This window comes from Anser cygnoides, chromosome 1, assembly GCF_040182565.1.
Source record: "Anser cygnoides isolate HZ-2024a breed goose chromosome 1, Taihu_goose_T2T_genome, whole genome shotgun sequence".
In the NCBI taxonomy this organism is placed as follows: domain Eukaryota; kingdom Metazoa; phylum Chordata; class Aves; order Anseriformes; family Anatidae; genus Anser; species Anser cygnoides.
In genome coordinates, this window is record NC_089873.1 from 120,866,891 (window position 1) to 120,887,052 (window position 20,162).

General features: G+C 51.4%; 2 long non-coding RNA genes across 3 annotated transcripts; one reads left to right on the forward strand and one right to left on the reverse strand.

Moving 5' to 3' along the window:
- Positions 1-6: 6 nt before the first annotated feature.
- On the forward strand, positions 7-18,455 carry LOC106042133 (uncharacterized). 2 transcript variants are annotated; one of them, XR_010825899.1, is made up of 5 exons: positions 7-893; positions 5,041-5,188; positions 10,505-10,730; positions 15,213-17,367; positions 17,627-18,455. It is a non-coding gene; the product is annotated as an uncharacterized lncRNA (long non-coding RNA). The 2 variants fall into 2 exon arrangements; XR_010825898.1 differs by having other exon boundaries at positions 17,231-17,367.
- On the reverse strand, positions 14,912-17,617 carry LOC136786654 (uncharacterized). The gene is made up of 2 exons (XR_010825900.1): positions 17,385-17,617; positions 14,912-15,412 (listed from the first exon to the last, which is right to left on the reverse strand). It is a non-coding gene; the product is annotated as an uncharacterized lncRNA (long non-coding RNA).
- Positions 18,456-20,162: the final 1,707 nt, after the last annotated feature.

Sequence of the window (20,162 nt, forward strand, 5' to 3'; positions counted from 1 at the left end):
TGGGATTTCCCCAGCTGAACAAATCAGCTTAGAAGTCTGCAATTCATTAGGCAAGTTATCAGGCAAAAGCTGTACGCGCTCTCTCCTTGCTGTGCCTGCAGCCCCTAACTTCCAGCTCCTTCAATACAGCGTGGTGCTTTTTCCAGTTCGATACTCACAGGAGCCAGGCTCAAAGCGGCTTTTTCGGTGGCAGAGTGCCCCGGCTCCTTGCTGGGTTTAGTGCAAGTCCACTGAGCGCACCAAAACCACTGCTGTGCTCCTGGGGCTGGCTGTGCCCTTCACGTTCAGCAGTCCATGGTGCTCCACGGCCCTCAGTGCAGGCTGAAAATGGGTGAAGGGGACTCAAAACCCCTGCCTGCAGACTGAGGGGGGCTATCGTCCTTCCTTCCTTCCTTCCTTCCTTCCTTCCTTCCTTCCGTCCTTCCTTCGGGCAGGGGATGAGCCGGGGCTGCGGGGCTGTGCTGTGCTCAGCGCTCACGCTGCCGCTGGGTAGCACGGCGAGGCCTTTTCTTGCAGGGAGGCCTTTGCATTTGCAATTTGAATTTAATCCCCTGGGCTAAAGATAGCTCCGGCTCGCCTATTGTTCCTCCAGCTGGCAACAGCTTTATTTCTTTGATGCTTTCAGTCCTCGGTCGTTTCCAAGGAACTGGCAGAGACGCTTTCAATGCGGAGTCTGCCCAGCACCCTGTCACGCTGGTCACCGCATCCCAACCTCCCAGCCCTCCCTTAGGTCCCCCTCGGGGACTGCAGGGCTCCCTCCTGCTGCCACGGGCCTCCTCTGCACATACCCCTGATGCTGACCTCCCATCCCCGCTGGTTCAGGGCTGCTCCTCGTGGCTCCCCCAGAAGCAGGACCTTCCCCAGGAGCAGCCCTGGCACAACGTCTCGCTCAGGTACTTGGCAATTAGTCTGATTACCGTTACTTCACGGGAAGAAGTAAGTGGTATGTATGGTCCGTTCCTACAGGCTTTGCTGTTTGGGTTCGCCTCTAGCCCACCCTTCCCACGTGTCTATTTTGGCAAGGCCGTATTCATCGCTTATTTCTGTGTGGTGTCAGCCAAGGAACCGCGTGTTCTGCAAGGTCACTGAACGCATGCTTGACTCTGAAGCAGTTTGGACAATGATTTGAAGCGGATTAATGTCAGTGAGCTCTTATCTGCGATAATGCTTAGCTTTGTATTTCGTACATGTGCATCACACACACACATATCGTATGCATCGTACACATTACGCTGTGTATGTGATTTGGTATCTTGTAATCACGGGGAAAATTACAGGTGAACTAGGTGCTTTTCCAGAAATTGAATTTGGGATTGTTCCCTGCTAATTCACGTTGTTAATTAGCTACAGCAGGTAGCCAATAAAGCAACATAAATGATTTCAGGTTCCTTAGGAAATGTGCCAACATGACCACAAATACCAAATCAGACGTGGAATTTTCACAGTGCCTCCCGGTGAAACTCGTTCATTAAGGAGTAAAAGCCGGGAGAAATAAACGTGAGATGCTTGCAGTCTGCTGATGGACATTTTGCAAACTGGAATAGGGAGGATGTTGGATTAGTAAATCATTCTCTGGGCACATCCGTAATTCACATGCCACCCGGTGGGAAGGGTGGGCAGATTTCTGCCTGGCTGCGTGCAGCAGAGTTCCTCACAGCCCCCGAGCCCCAGCAGTGATTTTCTGACTCTCGTGGGAAGCGCTGCTAGTTCGTACCTCCGGTCTGCCACTGAAAGGATTGCCATCGTGAGGCACGGAGCCTCCGGGAGCCGTGCGGGAGGTGAATGCAAAAACAAGCAAAGAAAAAAGTCAGGCTCCTGCAGCGTGCAACGGGGACGCTTCCTTTCCCACAGAAGAAAAAGCCATTCCTATGTGGAGGCAAGGCTGCAAAAATCACACGCAGCACAAAGGGAAATCTGCTGCTGGATTGCTAGGTAAACAGAAGGGAATATCTACAGACTATTTCCCTTTTTTTTTTTTTTTATTGTGCCATAGAGGACTGCATCTGTGTGCATGAAATCAGCGCTGCTCTTTAAATACTTTTCTCCCCTCAACCCTGCCCCAGTTCAGTGCTGAATGGGGATCTTAAGTGAAAGCAGCAAAACACCAACTGTTCGGAAAATTGGCCATGAAGGAGCGCAGCTATTAGGCATCAGATGCCTCGGCAAAGAGGAAGCAGGATATGGGAGGTTTTCCAAAAGTGGGTTACCAAGGAGCCTTAGAGATGGACAAACACCAAAAGCATCAGTTCTCCACTCGAGTATTTGCATCTGTTTGCTTTGGGCCTTGAATGGCCCAAAACCACAGGACTGTGAGTTGCAGTGGACTGGGAGCACATGCAGCCTCTGAGACTTGTCCCACACGGCTGCTCGGCGGCTTTTTTCCAGGTCCTAGGAGTGTCAAAACCAGGGGAGTGAGCTGTTGGTGTGTGGTCATTCACATCATACACAGCCCCATCGCTCAGTGTGCTTGAGGAATGCATGTGTCTGTGCTTCACCGGTTCTGCTGTGCTAGGTCCATGGGTAGCCACAGGACTCCTCGGACAAGTGGACCCACCTGGCACCCTTAAAAAGACAAATAGCACATCGAAGCAGTTTTTTATCATCGCTGTTACATGGGGAAACTACAGCCTCCACGTGAGAGGATCTTAATGCTCTCATTTCAGGGAAGAAATAAAACTGTCTGTGAAAGCAAAAATTGACCCTGCATTTTATTTAGAGCAACTCTGATAATTTTAATTGCACCTTCCCTTGGTGGAAACTGAAAGCTACACTACTGTTTCGGTTTCAGCTTCAGTCTGGTCAGTAGTAGACACAAAATCCAGAGAAGGACATATGTGACATAAAGAAAAGGAAGGTCCCTCTCTGTACTGGCTGGAGCTCGGGGGAAGATCAGGGCAATGGTCACTGCTAGCATGGGGCCAGAGAGGGGATAGTGTACAGCTTGGATCACCCAGAAGTGATTCTTCTGCCCACAGTTTCCCAAAATCCAATGGTGCTGCAATTTTCAAAAGGAGCCCAGGGAAAAGTATCTTATTCTCTTTGGGACTAGTTATGGGAGGCAGTAAAGCTGCAGTGCTTTACTCCCCATATGACTGTGACAATAAAATGGTGACATGGAAGCATCCAGATGAGGGGGGACACCACTTGAGACAACTGGCTATTCAACAGTGTGTACAGCCCTACCTTCACTAACCTCCAACCTAGAGGTACTTACATCAGGAATACAATCCCGATTGTTAGCAGGGACACCTTTTAATCTAAAGGGGAGTCATCATATTGCTCGTGGGAGCTGCCCTGGGGGGATCAGTCCATGATGTAATTCTAGCATCGGGTCAATTAGGAGAACACCAAACTGAAAATTTTGACAGGAGATTGTGGATAAGCTGCAAAAGAAAAAAATGTTACCTAAAAGGAGATGTTCTTTGCTTTATTCCAGGCTGGAGTCCCAAAAGACAAAATTGATGGAAAACCTACCTCTCATTTATGGGAAATGTGCAAGCAACTAAAAGGGAAAAATAGACTATGAAAGTAAATTAGAATGATGGACAAAATGATTGCATCCTCTGCTTCCTGTCTTTAGCGCTGAAAGAGTGCTGATCTAAACCCGCAAATTAATAAAAGCAAGAAAACTACCACATTAGCCCTGCGGAAGGATTAATGAGTAAGGGCTGACCCCAGGCCATACCTGGCAGATTGGACCATTCCCCAAAAGTTAGGGTTTGCAATATGTGCTGGCGGTGGTAGATATTGCCAGATGGTGACCAGAAAGCCACCGTAAAGGGCCTTGCTTGTGAAGCCAATGGTTAGATATTCCCTCTTCTGTTCCATCAGATAATGGTTCCCATTTCACATGATAAATGGTCTGCTGAAAACAAGGTTACATGGATTTATCATACACCTTGTTATCCTCGGGGAGCTGGTTTAGCAGAGCGTACTAATGCATTGCTAAAAGAACAATTGTGAAGTCTTTCAACCTGCCCGCACCTTGCAGAGGTATCCAACAGTGTTGACACGCTAATAAATCTGAATAGTAAGGTAAGGAAGGGTCCAGCCTGACACTTCTCAGCAATTATTGTTAAGGCACGGCCACAAATGCCAACCATTTTGACTGAAAATGAAGAGCAGTGAATCTTGGCACAAGATGGACAGACCTGTTAATGCCTGACTTCATCAGGCAAACTGCTCCCTGCGGAGGTCCTAGCCCAAGGGCCAAGGGCTGCATTTTTAATTTTGGAACTGTTTGTTGATATCCCTAAATATGTCCTACAATGCTTGATTTATAGAATAGAATAGAGTAGAGCAGAACAGAACAGAATAGTTCAGTTTGACGACATCTACAAAGATCATCAAGCCCAACTGCTTGACCACTTCAGGGCTGACCAAATACATATACATGTGTGTGTGTGTATGTATGTTACAGAATGTGTAAAATCTCACCTGGTAAAATCTCACCATTGCATTAGCCTGTAGCAACATCTGATGATGACCTGTAGATTACACCAATGTAGCCTGGCATCCCATTTCTGACAACTAGCTGTTCTTTTCAAAAGCCTTCTGGATATGGTCCTGGACAAGTAGCTCTTGGTGGACTTGCTTGAGCAATGGGGTTGGACCAGAAGACCTCCAGAGGTCTCTGCCATCCTCAACCATTCTGTGACTCTGTTGGGTGTCAGCATAATGTTGTCTTTTTGAGGAATGTCATTTAGGACAATGGACCTGTGGTGGGAACTAAATGTTTAAGCAGGTACAGAACTGTGAGAGGCACCCAATGGATGGTGGGGGCTCAAGGTCACATCTTAAGCCTGCACTGTGCGGGTGATAGAGAACTGGGGATACGGACCTGACAGAGAGTAAGAGGTGGTATCACATAGCATTGGACAAATGATACCACAACAATATCAGTATTCCCTGAGGGATGGCCAATTATGGTAGCATTAAACCACTCCTGCAGTAGCTGTAATCTCTTGAGTTATTTTTGTAATCTATGCACTAGACACGGCCAAGCATATTTGAGTAATGATATGCAATACATCTTTTCAGATCCAAACCAACAGTGGGTACAACTGTGAATGAGAACAAGCTAATGCTACTGAACGTATAGTGTTTGAACATCTAACTGCAGCTCTTTTTACATGGGAAAGTGCAGAGGAAGAAGGAGACCGCCGTATCTTCTGGGACTGCAATACAGGTATGTATAAACCTCTGTGTGTCCCTTATCTGCTCTTTACCCCAAGTCATGTGTTCCCTGGAGGTGAGGAGACATATCGGGAATGTTAGGTCTCAGAGGATCCATCCTAAATATAATAGACTTTCAGGTATCACAAACCAGGCTGCAATCAGTTGGCCAATTAACAGCCCAACAGATTCATGGGTTAGCATCTGCCATAACTGAATTGCAGAAGGCTGATTTACAGCAACAGCAGCTGGTTCAGCAGACCTGGATTGCTGTAGAAAAGGGGTCCACCAAAGTGCCTACAGGGCCACAGGAGCAATTAGCACTGGCCTCAGCTTGTCCAAGTACACATCTCGTGGCCCTGATAGCACTGAAGCAAGGCTGGATTGCTCTAGATGGATGCCAATGGCCCAGCATCGCATAGCTGGAACCACCCGCAGAGTCAATGGGGCAAATACTGAAAAGCCAGGCAGGGTGCTGTGAGTGTTGCTGCATACCTGTGGGTCCGCTGGATCGATGCACCAAGTGGGCTTGCTATGGACGAGGGGTGGTCCTCCCAGAAATTCTGTCCCAGTGACAGTGGTGGATACGTGCATGGAGCAACACCACCAGTGGTGCTAATTAGGTGCTCGTGGACATCCCGGGATGCTGGGAGCAGGAACCTTGGACATGGGTGTATGTGGGAAGACGATGACCTTTGTAGCCCAGGACAAGACCAAAGAATGCGTATGTTGCTCGCATTAAAAAAGAAGAGGCAGTTCCTACAAACTGGAGCGAATCCTCGTGTATGATATCTGTACACCTCCCTGATGAATAGGGGGACGAGGAATGCAGCCCTTCCCGCCCTGCGGGAATGTAAACAGAGGGACAGTGGCTACTGTGGGAAACCACATGTGTTACACCCAGTGCTCAGACATCACCAGTGCAGATTTAATAAACTTCTTCCCAATTTGGAGCATTCTTGGATTTGAAGTAGGTGGGTTTATACAAACTATTATCCGACCCAATTGTGATTTGCGATTACATTTAAAATTGTTATTGCAGAGGAGTCATGAACATGATAAAGCTGAAATATGTGCACTCCGTCAGAATAAACAGCTCATACAAATGACTAAATGTTTAGATAATGTTGCAAAGGCGAGGTGGTGGTGTATCTTTAAGGGAATAAGTCCCGATGCTAATGCTCCTACATATTTGATCACGCACCCCAGCGTTGCCCTGCTGTCAGTTGCGGCGTTGCTTACTGTTGCGGCGATTACCCTGTACATGCATACCGCTTGTATCGCTAAGCAGCTTGTTAATATGCATGATAAAATGACCCTTAGGTAGGCAGAAAGCACGGCTGTGCTCGAGAGCAAGGGGTGAGGTGTACTGGGCACCTGGTGGAGGACGTGGTTTTGGAGGAGTCTCGGGCAAGCTGTGCCTGCCCTGCTGGGCACCATACTTGGGCTGGAGAAGCTCATGTGTTGACCCATGTGCACAGGGGCATAAGAGAATGTGTCGAAGTGCCTCATGCTGGTTGGTGTCAGAAGAGAGAGGATTTTTTTTGTTGCCTGAGGTAAAAAGCACCATGGTGTAGGTGGGAGACCAAAACCCTCCACGACGGGATCTTGGCAGCGTGCTGTGGCTGTTCACCTGGGGTATGTAGGATGCTGCATGAAAATGGGCTTCCAGCATCTGGAGGGATGTAAGAACTACTCATTGCCTACATTCCTCTCCTTGTTTTATCTTAGTAATAGGGTGATTTTATTATTATGCTACCTGCTGTTGTGCTTTCTTACCGATGTATATAGAGACCCCCGTGCCGAACACTCTTGGATTCCCGCAGAGGGAAGATGCTGACCCAGGAGGGGCTGTTCAGGGGCTCGCAGCGTAACAGGGTCCCATTAAGGCTCTGGAGGAGAGCTCAGCCCGTGAGATGCTGTGTGCAGAGTGCAGGCAGCCGTGTAGGCAGCTCGCTGCCGCTCCGTGCGTGTGACGGGAGCGAGGGTGGGAAGCCGCGACGGCGGGGATGGGGAGGGGGGCGAGGGGGGCTGGACAGCTGGATGCAGGCAATGGGGATGCTGAATCAACCCTCCTACCTACAAGGAGAAACAGCTGCCGCCGCCGCCGCTGCAAGCAGCGTGTGTGGAGAAGCCGTGCTGCTTGCTTCCCAGCCGGGCAGGATCCAGGCGTGCCGGGGTGACTCACGCTGGCTGCCGGAGCCGGGCCTTGGTCCCGTGCCAGCAGCATGCTCCGGGGGGAGACCGCGGAGAAAAGCAGGATAATTTGCAAATCCATAAAAAAAAAAAAAATCGTTGCTGCACGGCGGGGTCTCGAGGCAGGTGCCAGAGCGTATTTACAGCAGGTGCCACCCCCGGGGGACGGCTCCCCTGTGCCAGGCGAGCTGGCAGGCTGGGTGTGCAGGGAAGGGCTGTGAGCATGGAGCACATCGGATCCCGTGGCTGTCCCTGCCCAGGATGGAGCTGCATCGGCTGCAGGACCCGCCGAGCGATGAGCCTGGGAGAGGCGGCGTGGCAGCGCTGCGCCGCGAGCTAGGAAAAACCCCACTAACCATAAAATGGCATGGAAGGCCCCCAGGAGTCTTGTAGAACAGGATGGCGGAGTGTAATGAATAGTCAGACATATGGTAAAAATGAATTAATGTCGAGTTGCCATCCACTCTGCCATTTTTTGCTTTCAGTTTCCCCGCTGTGCTTGTCTCCTGGCATCACTGAATCTTGATTCAGGGAGAGGCAGCCAAGTAGCTTCCCTGTGAAGCCAACATCGTATCCTAAGTTGGCCAACAACTTCACAGTGCTGTCTGCTGGCTCCATCTGGCTGGGAATCTCTCTCCTGTCCTGGTGGAGAGTGACCAGCCTCTGCAGTCCAGGTCTGCCTCTGCTCCCCTCCAGCAGGGATCCCTCTACCCTCAGGAGATGCCCGCTGATAGGGAGCACGATGCCTTCGAGCAACAGCATGTGGGGTGATCTGCCCTGGGGAATCACAAGTCCCAGGTCTAAACAATGTCCTGGCAGAGCAAGAAGGAAACGTTCAGCCTGGTCCAGGTGGAGGAAACTCGTGGGAATGACTTTTGAGAGCCTGGTGCATTGCTATAGGTAGCAGTGGTGCACGTACACATGTATAGATGCACACGTGCTTATTTTCCCCCCCAAGAAGCAGAAGAGAGCCGTGTGCCATAACTAAGTCTATGCCCTCTGGGGAGAGGCTCAAAACCCTGCAGAGCTGGTGTCAGCCCAAGACCTGGTCTAGAAAAGGGCATGAATATTGTGCCCGTCCTCTGCCCTCTTGCCACAGCCTCTCCTTCCAGAGATGTCTCTTCTGCAGTGCACGCAGGGCGGATGGGCTTGCTCCAGACAAGCAGACCACTGCTTTGCCCTCAGCTGGAGCTGTTCTCATCCCCGTCCCAGCCTGTAAAGGCATCAGGAGGAGAGCAGAGGGGCGTCTTGGCACTGCACCGGCTGAAATCGAGGCTCCTCTTTTTCAGTCGAAACTCCTCCCTGACACAAAAACAGATGTTTTGGTACGGTTCCTATTATTGGATTTCTTGGAAAAAGGGAGTGCTCGTAGGGGCTTAAAGGACAGGAAAAAGAGGTTGGGGAACTTGCTTTGCCGCTGACTTCTTGCGTGATTTGAGGCAAATCACTCCTTTTTTTTTTTGTATTAAACTGAGGAAAGAGGAAGAGGGGAAGGGGACAGTGCCATTAAGCAACCTTTGTGGAGCAATTTGAGACCCACGGCGGAAAAAGCTGCAAATGCCACACCACGCTCCCCGCCGAGCCGTGGCTGCTAGGGCCGTGGCTGGCAGAAAGCCACGGCGCCCAGGCCAGCCCCAGCAGGCTGCTGCTGCGCCGCAGGACGCGTCCCTCCCATCGCCGTCCCTCCGGCTGCACGGCCAGGGGTGGCCCCCGCCTCCCGACATCGTTTTGATTATCCAGCAATCGCCTGCGACCCCGAGATGGTTTTGCTGCAGACGTGTTTAGTGCTTATTTTCTCGGCGAGGCCGTTCAGGCAGCCGCCTGCTCCTCTCCTGCCTCCTTTATCCGGCGCCTCTGCGCTTTTTCCCCTTCGCAGGCATTCTGCTCCTGCCGCCGCCGGCAGCGATCAGGCGCAGCGGCAGCTGGGGAAACAATTGGGTGCCAAATTAGAGTGGCTCTTCAAGTAATTGACTGATGGATCAGTGCTCCTGCTTTAAAAATAATAATAAAAAAAAAATAAAAAAAAAAAAAGAAAAAAGGTTTCGCAGCATGAGTCACCGGTGCGCCGCGCTCCTGCCCGCGCTCTGCGCTGTTTAGCAGGCAGCACACGGCGGAGGTCAGGGGATGGAAATGTTTTACTCCTCGCTGTCTCCCTCTGGGGAAAAGCCCTGCCCGGCTCTGCGGGGGCAGAGGAAGGGGATGCTTTGGCGGTGTGACCTGCCTGCGCCGTGCTTGGCTCCCCTCCTGGCAGGCTGCCGCGGCTGGAGGTGGCTCCGGCAGCCACCGCGGGCACCCGCTGCCTCTGAGGCTTGCCGCAGGCACCAGGCAGCTCCAAGGGATGCTCCCAAGGGAGGAGATGGGGCGTTTCCTGCAGGACTGGCCTGACCCCGCGTCCTTTCTCACTTCTTGGTGTCCTGGCGGGCTCTCACCCTCACCGTGGGTCCTGTTGGTGTCCTGGGCAAGCAGCCCCAGTCCTTGGGGACAGGTCACCCTGCCTTAACAAAAGACCATGCAGATGAGTTTTTTTTTCCCCATGCTTTCACTCCATCATTAGCATTTTAACAGCTTTCTGCCAAGAAGGAGGGCTGGAGAAGAGGACACTGAGATTTCACATCATCCCAGGACTCCAGGAGCTGGGACTGTAGCAAAAACACCCAATATCCCGAGGACTCACAAGAAATATAAATGATTTCTGAACCTCAAGCAGTGCTGTGTGTAGAGTCAAAAACAGCAATAAGGTACCCTCACTCATTTCATTCCTCACCCTTTCTAACAGAAAGGAGAAAGATTTCTACATGTTGCAGGTATGGCCATCGTTGTAAGTCAACTTGTCATTTAAGAAAATCAGTAAGCAAACAAATCTACTCTGGGGGCTCAGCCAAAGCCCCCCTGGGCTGTGAAAGAGGTGACTTTGGGTAAATGAGTGCTGTGACTGGTTCAAGGGTGAGTGAGGATGCCCTTCTTTACTGTGTTGTCCCTTGTCTTCCAGCTCTGCTTCCAGAGGGGCGAGGGATGCAAAGTTCAAAACAGGCTGGCCCTTCCTCATTCGCCAGCACCAGTCTTATGCTCTGGAGCAACACTATCGCTTATCTACAGCAAAAGACCAAAAATTCACCCTGAGTTTTCCTTACAGAACCCCGTCCTTGCCTCCTGAAGCCAACACAAGGAGCACAAGAACATCACCGTGCCCAACACGTGGCCTGGAGCTGTTCCCAGTTGGCTTCCCAGTGGGTTCACAGTGCTGGAGCACCGTGCACCCACCCCACCACTACCCGCAAGCCCAATTTTCAGGCATCTCCCACCGCCCATCGCAGTTCAAAGTGTTTTGTTTTAGGCTTTCTCTGGCCTGTCAGAGCAAGGTAGGTAATGCGGGCTGCGGAGCCGGGCAGCCGAGCGCAGCTCTTTGTACTTTCCCATTTCCCCATCGCTGGTGTCTATCCCTTATATATTTTTCATGGAAGGCTGTGCTGATCATGCAAAGGCGCCTCCTTGCCTTCCCTCGGGTCTGATTGTTTTCTCTGGTTTTGTATACAAGGGGGTTAATTAGAAGTCGGCATCTCTCCCCCCCCCTCCCCAGCAGGTGTGGAAGCCGGATGAGCAGTGAGATTGGGGTAGGGCAGGGAAGAGCATGGAGAGGGAGAGCGAGGTGAGCACGGCTCCCAGGCTCCGTCCTCGGCACGGAGGAGGGTTTGCATCTCTCCTTGCCTACTTTGGCATGGATTCAGCCCAGCAGAAGGGCATGCATCCATCCAAAAAGAGACTGTAGCACATCTACCCCATCAGTGCCCTGTTGCTGTTCCTGTGAGGATGGGGGGGGGGGGGTGTGGGAGCACTGCCCCATGCTCTTTCCTCCCTTCCTTTGGGGCTCGGCTGGGTCCCGTTTTGTTTCTTGCTGCTACTACTGTAATAAAAAAAGTGGCTCGGCCAATTCTCCTGAACCTGAACGCAGAAGGAAGGAGACAGGGAGTGAAAAATGTGAAATCACGTAAGAGTTTTTTTTTTCCAAGCCGATGCCATCACCCGGAGTGGGGCTGGGACCCTGCCGCCACCCCCAGCAGTGATTGTGGGGGGAAATAGTTATTCATGCTGGAACTGGGAGCAGAAGAGCTGCTGCTCCCATCTGAGACAGCTCGTTACCGCCCCGAGTTTGCTTAAAATACAGCTCTAATTACCTGTTTAAACAATAGCTCTGTCCCTTCCTTGGTCTATGAAGACTGCACACATTTTAATTATCCGGAAGACCTTGGCCATTCACCTTTCAGAGGTATTTAATGCTTCCAGTCAAATGCCTGCCCTGATGCACTCTGTTACCATGCCACCTCTCGAACTCTCACTGGCGGAAAACTGCAGGGTACCGCTGGTGAGATGACATTCTCAGGCAGGATTTTTTTTTCTGCATAATCACGGTATTTGGGTTAATTTTGCTTTGCTGGGCACATTAGTCTTTGGCTCCTAAACAAGAAGACTCAGGGCCTCCCCCCGCCTTGCCTTTTCCCCTGTGCATATGTGAAAAATAGGCCTTAGCCTGCCTCTTGATGTGTGATAACATTGTAATCCTGTAAATGGATGCTGTTCCTGGGGCAGGACCGCCTGTTTTGGAGCAGGCGTAACCAGAGCAGAAGGGGCTCTTCTTTCCCTTTGCCCAGATGTTGTTCCATCCATCCCATCCCCACAGAACCCCTTATTTTGGGGCGTTTTCCTAATAAGCAGTGGTCTGGGAAAGGCTTTGGACTGGAGAGCAGCACAGCAAGGGTTTCTGCTGATCCCATAGGCAGCATCTCTGGATCTTCACCGGTGGGCAAGGGGAGCATCCCTTGCCACGTTGGTGCTACAGGGCTATCCCGTGCCGGGCAGGGGCAAAGGCTGGTGTTCCCCAGGCCATAAAGGGTGGCAGCAGGACTTTGCTTCAGCAGAGCGTGCAGGAAGGACTGGGGTGCTCAGGGGAGGGGAGTACACGTGTTTGCATTCAGAGAGGAGGAGAAGGACAAATAGTGCCTGGCCTGTAAGCCCCTGCGAGGCTTTGTCCATGAGGCTCAAAGCAGCCGGCTCGGAGAAAACCCGGGTAAATTCAGCGAGCTGCCTGCAGGGCCTGGAGCTGTAAATCTCAGCAGCCTCGATTTACAGAGCTCGCAGGGCTTTTCACAAGGTTGGAAGAGCGCTGGGGAGCAGGCAGAGGAACACCTGGCTGCTTCCTCCTGCCGACACCGCGGTGCGGCCGCTTGGGGTTTTTTCCCCTTCCCTCCAGGAGTTGGTAAAGCATAACAGAGCCTTTCGGGGACGGAAGACACTGCTCTGATTTAGGGTAATTGCCCGTGTGTCATGATTCAGCAAATCAGCCGAGCGCTCGCCCGCCCCTGGACGTGATTAACTGGACGTGATTAACGGTAACGATGGCGGGGATCTTCCACGGGACCTGGGCACGTGCTTCCCTGCTGCACGAAACCAGGCTCCTAGGTACCGCGGCCGCGTGCCCGTCCCTCCCCTCCGAGGAGCAAAGGAAAAGGGGGGATAAAAGGGGGGAGGATGCATCTCCAGATGCCCCAGTTTTTTTTTTGTGTGCCTTTTTATTTTTTTTTTATACCTCGTAGTCTTACCAAAGCTAAGCAAAGGATCCCTTTCATCCGCTGGCCTGTTTTCTACCTTTGATGGCTAGCCTTTCATTTTACTTTGAGGCATCCCCCCTCAAAAAGCTCCTCGCTGCCTCGCCAGCACATTTGTTCCTCCCCGGCCAGATGCAGATGTGACCAATTTGCTTCCCCGACACAATGCGAGGGGAAGCGGGGGCGAGGAGGCGAGGGAGGTCTGTGAAGTCGATTTGTGCGGCAGAAGCCAGCGAGCAGAGCGCTGCGCTATTTATTCGCTTGCTTCCACCGGGGTCTTCGGTGTCCCAGCAATGGTAAATCTTAACTTTCATGCTATGGTGCACCGGGATGCAATTTACTTCAAAGACAGCATAAATCCCCGGCTGCCGCTTATATCACAGGGCCGTTACATGAAAACGGCTTATGTGCTTTGGTCCCGGGGACAGGTTTGCACTTTTCTGCATGGATCTAAGCTGACCGCCCTGTGGTTGCCCTAAAAACCTCAGGGCTGCCAGAAAATAGGCTGTCCTTGCCCCTCTGAGCCATCAGATGGCTCAGCCCTGCTCCGCCAGCGCTGGGTGTGCTCTCCCTGCCCTATTATCCGCCCCTTGTCCCCAGCGATCTGCTTGGCAGTCCCAGACAGCCGCGATGCCCGGGAAGACTGGCCGGGTGTGCTAGCTGAACAAAGATTGAGCTGGAAAACATCCAGTGAAATTTCTAATAATTTAATTTCTTGGCTGAACGTGGGAATCTAGACATTTTATGAATATTGCTTTCGGAGTGAAGGAGGAGGAAAGAAATCCCTTCTGCCCTCTGTAGTTCAACCATATTAATAATGTCTTATTTGCAAAGCTGTTTATGCATCCCTTCCCTTCTGCCGGGGTGCTGCTGTTTATCTGCCCTCATCAGGCCGCTGCTATTAGCTGGCTTCATCATGCAGCAATGCTTCATCGTTAGCCAAAGTTGCTTTATCTCGGCAAGAGGGAAGCGAGCCATTCCTCACGGAACCACCCATATTTCATGGCCAACTAAGCAATATTGCAAAAACATTGAGATTCCTCAATTTCCTTGATCATATATAGCAGACGCTGATTTGATGCTAGGAGAACTGATTAGCACAACCCTTCCTGGCTAGTATGTCACGGCGCTGACAGCACGGAGGCAGCGAGCTTGTCCAGCAATAGAAATGCTATTACCAAGCGCATTTTTCATGTGGGGAGAAGGAGCATTTTGAGCTGCTTCTACGTACTGAAAACAAATTTCCAAACGCCTGCATAGCAAAGTGCCCGGGTTATAATCCACTCCCGTACAACGTTACCTTCAGACGTGTTATCGCCAGGAGTGTAAAATCCCAGCTCCTCTCCCGCTGGAGACCCACTGTCATTAATTGAAGGCTTTCCACGGCTGGGGGCCTGTCTGCCTCCCAGGCAGGGCTGTGAAACCACGGGCATTACCGGGTGATGCTGCCACGCATGGGTCCCCCTCACAGGGGTGGCTGAGCCACCACGGCGGTGGGGGGGCCGAAATCCGGTGCGTATAATTTCAAGGAAATGGATAGTCTTGCCGAGGCTAAAAATCAAGATCAAAAGTTCAGGGTTAAATTCAGCTGTCAGGTCTAGATAAGCTTATCTCCAAAAAAGTGGCTTAGGCGAGATCTGCTCCGGGCTGAAATGCTTAACGGGTGACCCGCGGGATGCTGTGCCGCTTTAGCTCCCAGCAGGGCTTACCTCTGGGCCCGCGTGTCCCCCGCCTGTACGGTGCTGAGGCTGTGGAGGGGATGTGGGGAGGATGGTGGGTCAGGACAGCTGCACTCCCACCTCGGGCCCCCATTGATTTACGCACTTTTGCTGAGTTTCTGTGTCCCAAAGAGAGGGGTGAGCAACGAGCACCGTGTTTGTGTTATTACACAGAGGCTTGCTTTGGCAAAAAGGGCGAAATTAGAGAATTTTTTCCAAGTGTTTTATTTTATTTTATTTTATTTTATTTTATTTTATTTTTCCCACTGTCTGAAAAAAAAGCACGTCTGTAATCAGCTGTGGGAGCGGAACAGCCCTCTTCATTTATTTTAGAGCATCCTTCAGGCGCGTCTCGTTAATAACCATGCTCCCCAGGGTGGGAAGGCACCACCTGGAAAACCCAGGGGCATTTTGTTCCCGGATCGGGTGCCCCACTTCATCCCCTGGGATGCTGGGGAGGGGACGGAACGAGGGGAGGCTGCACCCGGAGGGGTTTCCAACCCTGCCTCCTCCCTCTCGACAGCTGCCAAAGACCGGGGAGTGTTTAAACCTTCATGCACATGGATGGGCTGAAGATCAGGGAGTATTTAAACCCTGCCCTTCATCCACACAGATGGATTGAAAGCATCACCAATTGGAGGCTCACAGCATTCGCACGCAGGCAAGGCACAGCTGCTCCAGTCTCCGTCGGCAGTTTTCGTGGTGCACGGACACGACGGGTCTCTGGGAAGGGCAGTAAATGGGAAAAAAAGGTCATTTGATCAATCATTTTGCAGCCCAGTGGCACAGTGGCCTTTCTAGGGGAAAATAAATCAATCTCTCCAACCCATCCCTGTTTTTATAGCCTACGCAGAAGTTTCTGGGATGCAGCATGGAAACGCGGCTCCTCATTAAAGGGAGAGGTGCCCACTCACCTAACCAGCCTGTTGCAGTGGGAAATTAATGATGAAGCAATAAGACAAGCCTGGACGGCTGCCAGCATCATGAAACAAAGGTGGAGAGAGGGAAAGACGAGGCTCCTGTGGGGTTAATGGTGCCCAGGTACCCACGAGGGGCCAACAGCACCTGCTCCTGCCTATTGCCACCTCCCAGCCCCCTTTGAAGTTGCCCCATAACCACTGGGGTGGCCCAGGGAGACAGCAGCTCCCAGGGATCCCGTTGCCCAGGTTTTTCTGGCAGTGTATGACTTCTGTGCAGGGAGGCAGATCCATGCATGCAGATATGGGGCTGTGATAATGTCATATTTCAGCCAAAACGCAGAGCGCGTTGTATTAGAGGTGACAAAGAGAGGTATCCAAATGCAATAAGGTGAGTCATTGCCACGGTGCTGTTGCTATTAAAATGATCCAAAAATGTTTGAGAGGCTGAAAATTAGATGTTTCTTCTCTTTAAGAAAAAATGCAACAGCTGTTCCAAAGGTCTGGGAATGCTTGCTTAAACTTTTAACATTCCCTATGCTCTTCCGTTCCTTTCTTATTTAAAGGTAGACTATGAAATTTTGGGAAGAAAAAAAAATATTTTTTAAAAACAAACTTTCACAGTATCTAAGAATAATGGGAACATTATCATAGCTTTGCAAACCCAACAAGACTTCACTGATAGTTTCACTTAAAGAAATCCAGATGCGGCAGCAACTAGTCCCTTAAACGAAGCTGCCTTCAGTGCTGTGTCCAAACCCACCATGTGTGAGCATTAAACTGAGAAAGTAAAAAGGGGACATATGAAATAAACTATTTCTTTGCTCCTCAAACCCTGTAGCTTTTCAAGTCCATCAAATATTGCTGCGTGAAAGGCTCACAAAGGTTGTTCCCTCAGCTAGTCACTGATTTACCCCAATGAAAATTTAGGTTAAACCAAGAAATCCTAGGGAAGAGATTTCTTAAAGACAATTTGATATTGTTTTCTTTGCACTTTGAGGGTCAGAATTTAATTTTTTTTTTTGATGGAAGTGGAAAAATAGCTTGCTATGCTGTTATGGGAAAAAATGCCACCCTATGTTGCTAAACTTGTCCTAAACCCAGAACATTTGGGAACTGTTGGCAGGTGCATCTGCTAAGCTGAATTTCTGCATCCCAATCACCTGTCCAGGTCTCTGAGGACTCAGCGAGGTGCTGCAGAGAGGATTTGAGGCCAAAGCATGATGGGACACCCAAAAGAGGGTGGTGGGACAGTCGTAAGAGGGAATCCCCAAAGAGGTTTGGTGTGGGGACATCAGATGGGGCGCTGGAGCAGCAGAGGTCTCTTCACCCCCTCCTACCAAAAATAAATGGGGAGTGGGGAGTTTAACTCCAGATGGACCTGGCTAATCCCTGCTTAGATTATTTCAGCTGTGCCTGGGATTAGGGAACGCGTTAGCATGGGCTGATCATGCCCAGAGGACGGTGCTTCTGGCTGACTCCTTAATCCCATCACTTGGCTCCCGGGATTTGGCTGCCAGGGCAGACAGCCCCGAGTACCCTGCTGAGCCCTGGGCTGGCAGGGGCTTTTAGGGTACCTCTACTTTTGCTCTTCCTTGCTTCACTCTTCCCCTTCCTTCTACAGAAAGCAGGCAGAAGGCTGTTGGCGTGTAGAAAGCACAGTGCAAAGTGATAGCCAGGACCAGGCAGAGCCGTGTTAATTACCCCAGTTTTCTGAAAAGATGCTGCAGCGGAGGATGAAAGGGAAGACATCTGACTGACGTGAGCGTATTTCTTACTTTTGGATGAGAGAGACTTCGGGAAGGGCTTGGGCGATACTTCTGTGCGAGTGTAATGGTGGGGCTGGGCATGCTGCTCCTCGTACAGCCTTCTGGGAGGGTAGCTCCATCCGCACCTCTGCCCCCTGGGGAGAACAAGAAGCCATGGGACAGCTGCAATGGAAACCCCCATTTGGGGGGAAACAAGAAAAAGAAAAAACAACAGGACCATATATATATATATATTTTTTTTTTTTTTTCAGGAGACATGAAACATTCTTTTCACTTTTTGGAAAAAGGAAGAAAAAAAACACAAGAGGATTCTGCTAGTAACAGATAAATAAAAATATATAATAACAAAACATGAAGGAAAAAAAATGATTTGCAAAATTGTTAGGGATTTTGAGTTTGGGAAGAGAAGCAGAGGCCTGCAGGGATGACACGCTCATGTGGCTGGCATCCACCAGCTCTCCTGCCAGGAGGAAAAGCTCCTACTGCAGATTACGCAGCAGTCTGTGCAGCCGAGCTCCAGCAGGACCACAAGCCTCCGGCAGCCCTGCTTGCAAAACCCCAGAGCACAGCCCCATGGTGCCTGGCCCCCTCAAGCATCCCCAGGGGCTCCCTGTAAAAGCAGGTAGCCCCCCGGGGTACCCTGGAAAACCAGGCTGCCCACAGCCTCCCCTGGCCACATCCCAAGCTCGGGCAGTGCCCAAAATCACCACCCAGCCCCGTGCTCATGCTGAGAGGGACAATTGCAGAGGCTCCCGAAAGGAAGGCAAACAAAAAAACAAAAAGCCTGCCCCGAACAAATAAGTAAAGGAGCAGCAGTAACAAATAAACCCGTGCACAATACAAAAGAGACAATAAATAAAGCCAATTAGCCCACAGGCTTAGCGCTGGCTTATGCACGGCGAGTCTGGCAGAAGGGCAAACCCGAGTGCTGCTGGCCACAAAAGCATCACTTCTTCCTAGTGTAACAAAAATAAATAAAACCACCCCAAAGGAGCAGCAGGGGCTGATGTGTTGCCAGGAGGAAGCAGGGAGCAGAAGGGAAGGTGCAGCTCTCCATGCCCTATGTGCAGGATGTGGCACCTGCCCTGTCCTCTTGGCCCTGGCCAAAACCTCCCCATTGGTGCTGCTGGAAATGTCACCCCTTCATCCTGCCTGTTATCTGCGCTCCCCCAGCTGCTGCATCCTTCCTGGTCCTGGTTCTCATCCCCATCCCTGTCCCTATCCTTGTCCCCATCCCTGTCCCCATCCCCATCCCCATCCCCATCCCCACTCAGCAGCCAGTAGCTGCCAAAGAGGGCATGGGGAGCAAGCTGATGGTTCAAGCATTTAAGGCCAAGGTGATGAAGGGATTAACGCAGCCTTTCTGAGACCTTGAACTCTTCCCCTAATCTGGATTTATAGCCGTGTACTGGCTGCTGAGGCCATTTACTGCCCCTCCTTCATCTTCCAGCCCATGTCACTTGCGAGAAAAGCCCTTTTTGGCACCCCGAGAGCCCTCTCCACGTAGGTACTCTTGCATATCCCATCTTTAATAAAAACTGCCTTAAAACCCCAGTGCTTTGGGACCCAGATACACAATATGCTTCTGTGCTAAACATGCCACGGTGTCTCTTAACTCCTGACAACCATTATCCAGCTGCTGAATGAGCCTTATTATAAGCAATTTTTGTAAATCATATTGAAAGCATGAAGTCAAGAAGGGGAAAAAAAAAAAAGTAAAAAAAAAAAAGTATCTCAGGTCATGAACTGCAGCAACACCTGGCAGGTTGTTTAAAAAACAAGGAAGAAATGCTGGGGGAGATGTTGACACAAGATCCTGGGGCGATACATCACAGACATCAACATGCAGGTCCCACCCAAGCCCGCGGCAGGGCTCGCCCACCTCCCCTGCTGTGTGTGTGTTCCCCCTCCTGGAGCCCCAAAAATATAGCTCAGACTGGGGACCTGGCACCTTTTTTTCACCGAGAACACTTCCAAACCGGGCACGGCTGGGGCAGGCGGGGGGAAAAACGCACGGTTTGGGTATCAGCGTGGAGGTAGCTTGCAGCTTTTCGCCTCCGCCGCGCAGCGAGGCGCACTGCCGCCTCGCTATTGCTGACGGCAATTGTGTGAGCCAGGCCCGGAGCGGTGGGCTGGATAAATTATGCATGTCCCTGGTGTGCTGGTGCTGATGTGTGCTGCGCGGCTGGATCAGAGCCATCGGGGTGGTTGGAACGGGCTGTTTTGGCCGTCGCTAATCAAAAGCCCTCCAGCAGCGATCCCGGAGCACATGGAGATGCGCTGGGGAGCGGGGCTGGCTATGGGAAGGGCTGGGGCAGGCGGGTGGGTGCCGTGTTCCTCATTTACGCTGTCTCCTTGGGCACTGCTGATAACGCCTGGCAATTAGCAGCGGTGTGCTGAGGGGAAATCCCAGCAGCGGGAGGGAAGAAGGCACATGGTGGGAGGAAGGCACACGGTGGCGGGGCGGCTCCTGGGGGTGCTGGGGTGCACCGATGCAGGGGCGAGCACCGGAACATCAAGCAGAATCAAGGCCAGCTCCTTGCGAGGGTGACAAATTAAAGATCAGTGCTGCCACACGCAGGGACACGCCGCCTCGCTGCCTGCAAGGCGTGCGGCACATCCCCGACACGTCCTCCGGCTGCACCGGAGCGGAGCAGCCCCTGCCCACGCCACGGGGCTGGCTGTCACACCGCTGGCCCCACATCCCTCGCCGATATCCCCATCAACCCGCTCATTAGTGTTTTGTGACGTGCAGCCTCCTCTTCTCCTGAAATACCACAATTATGC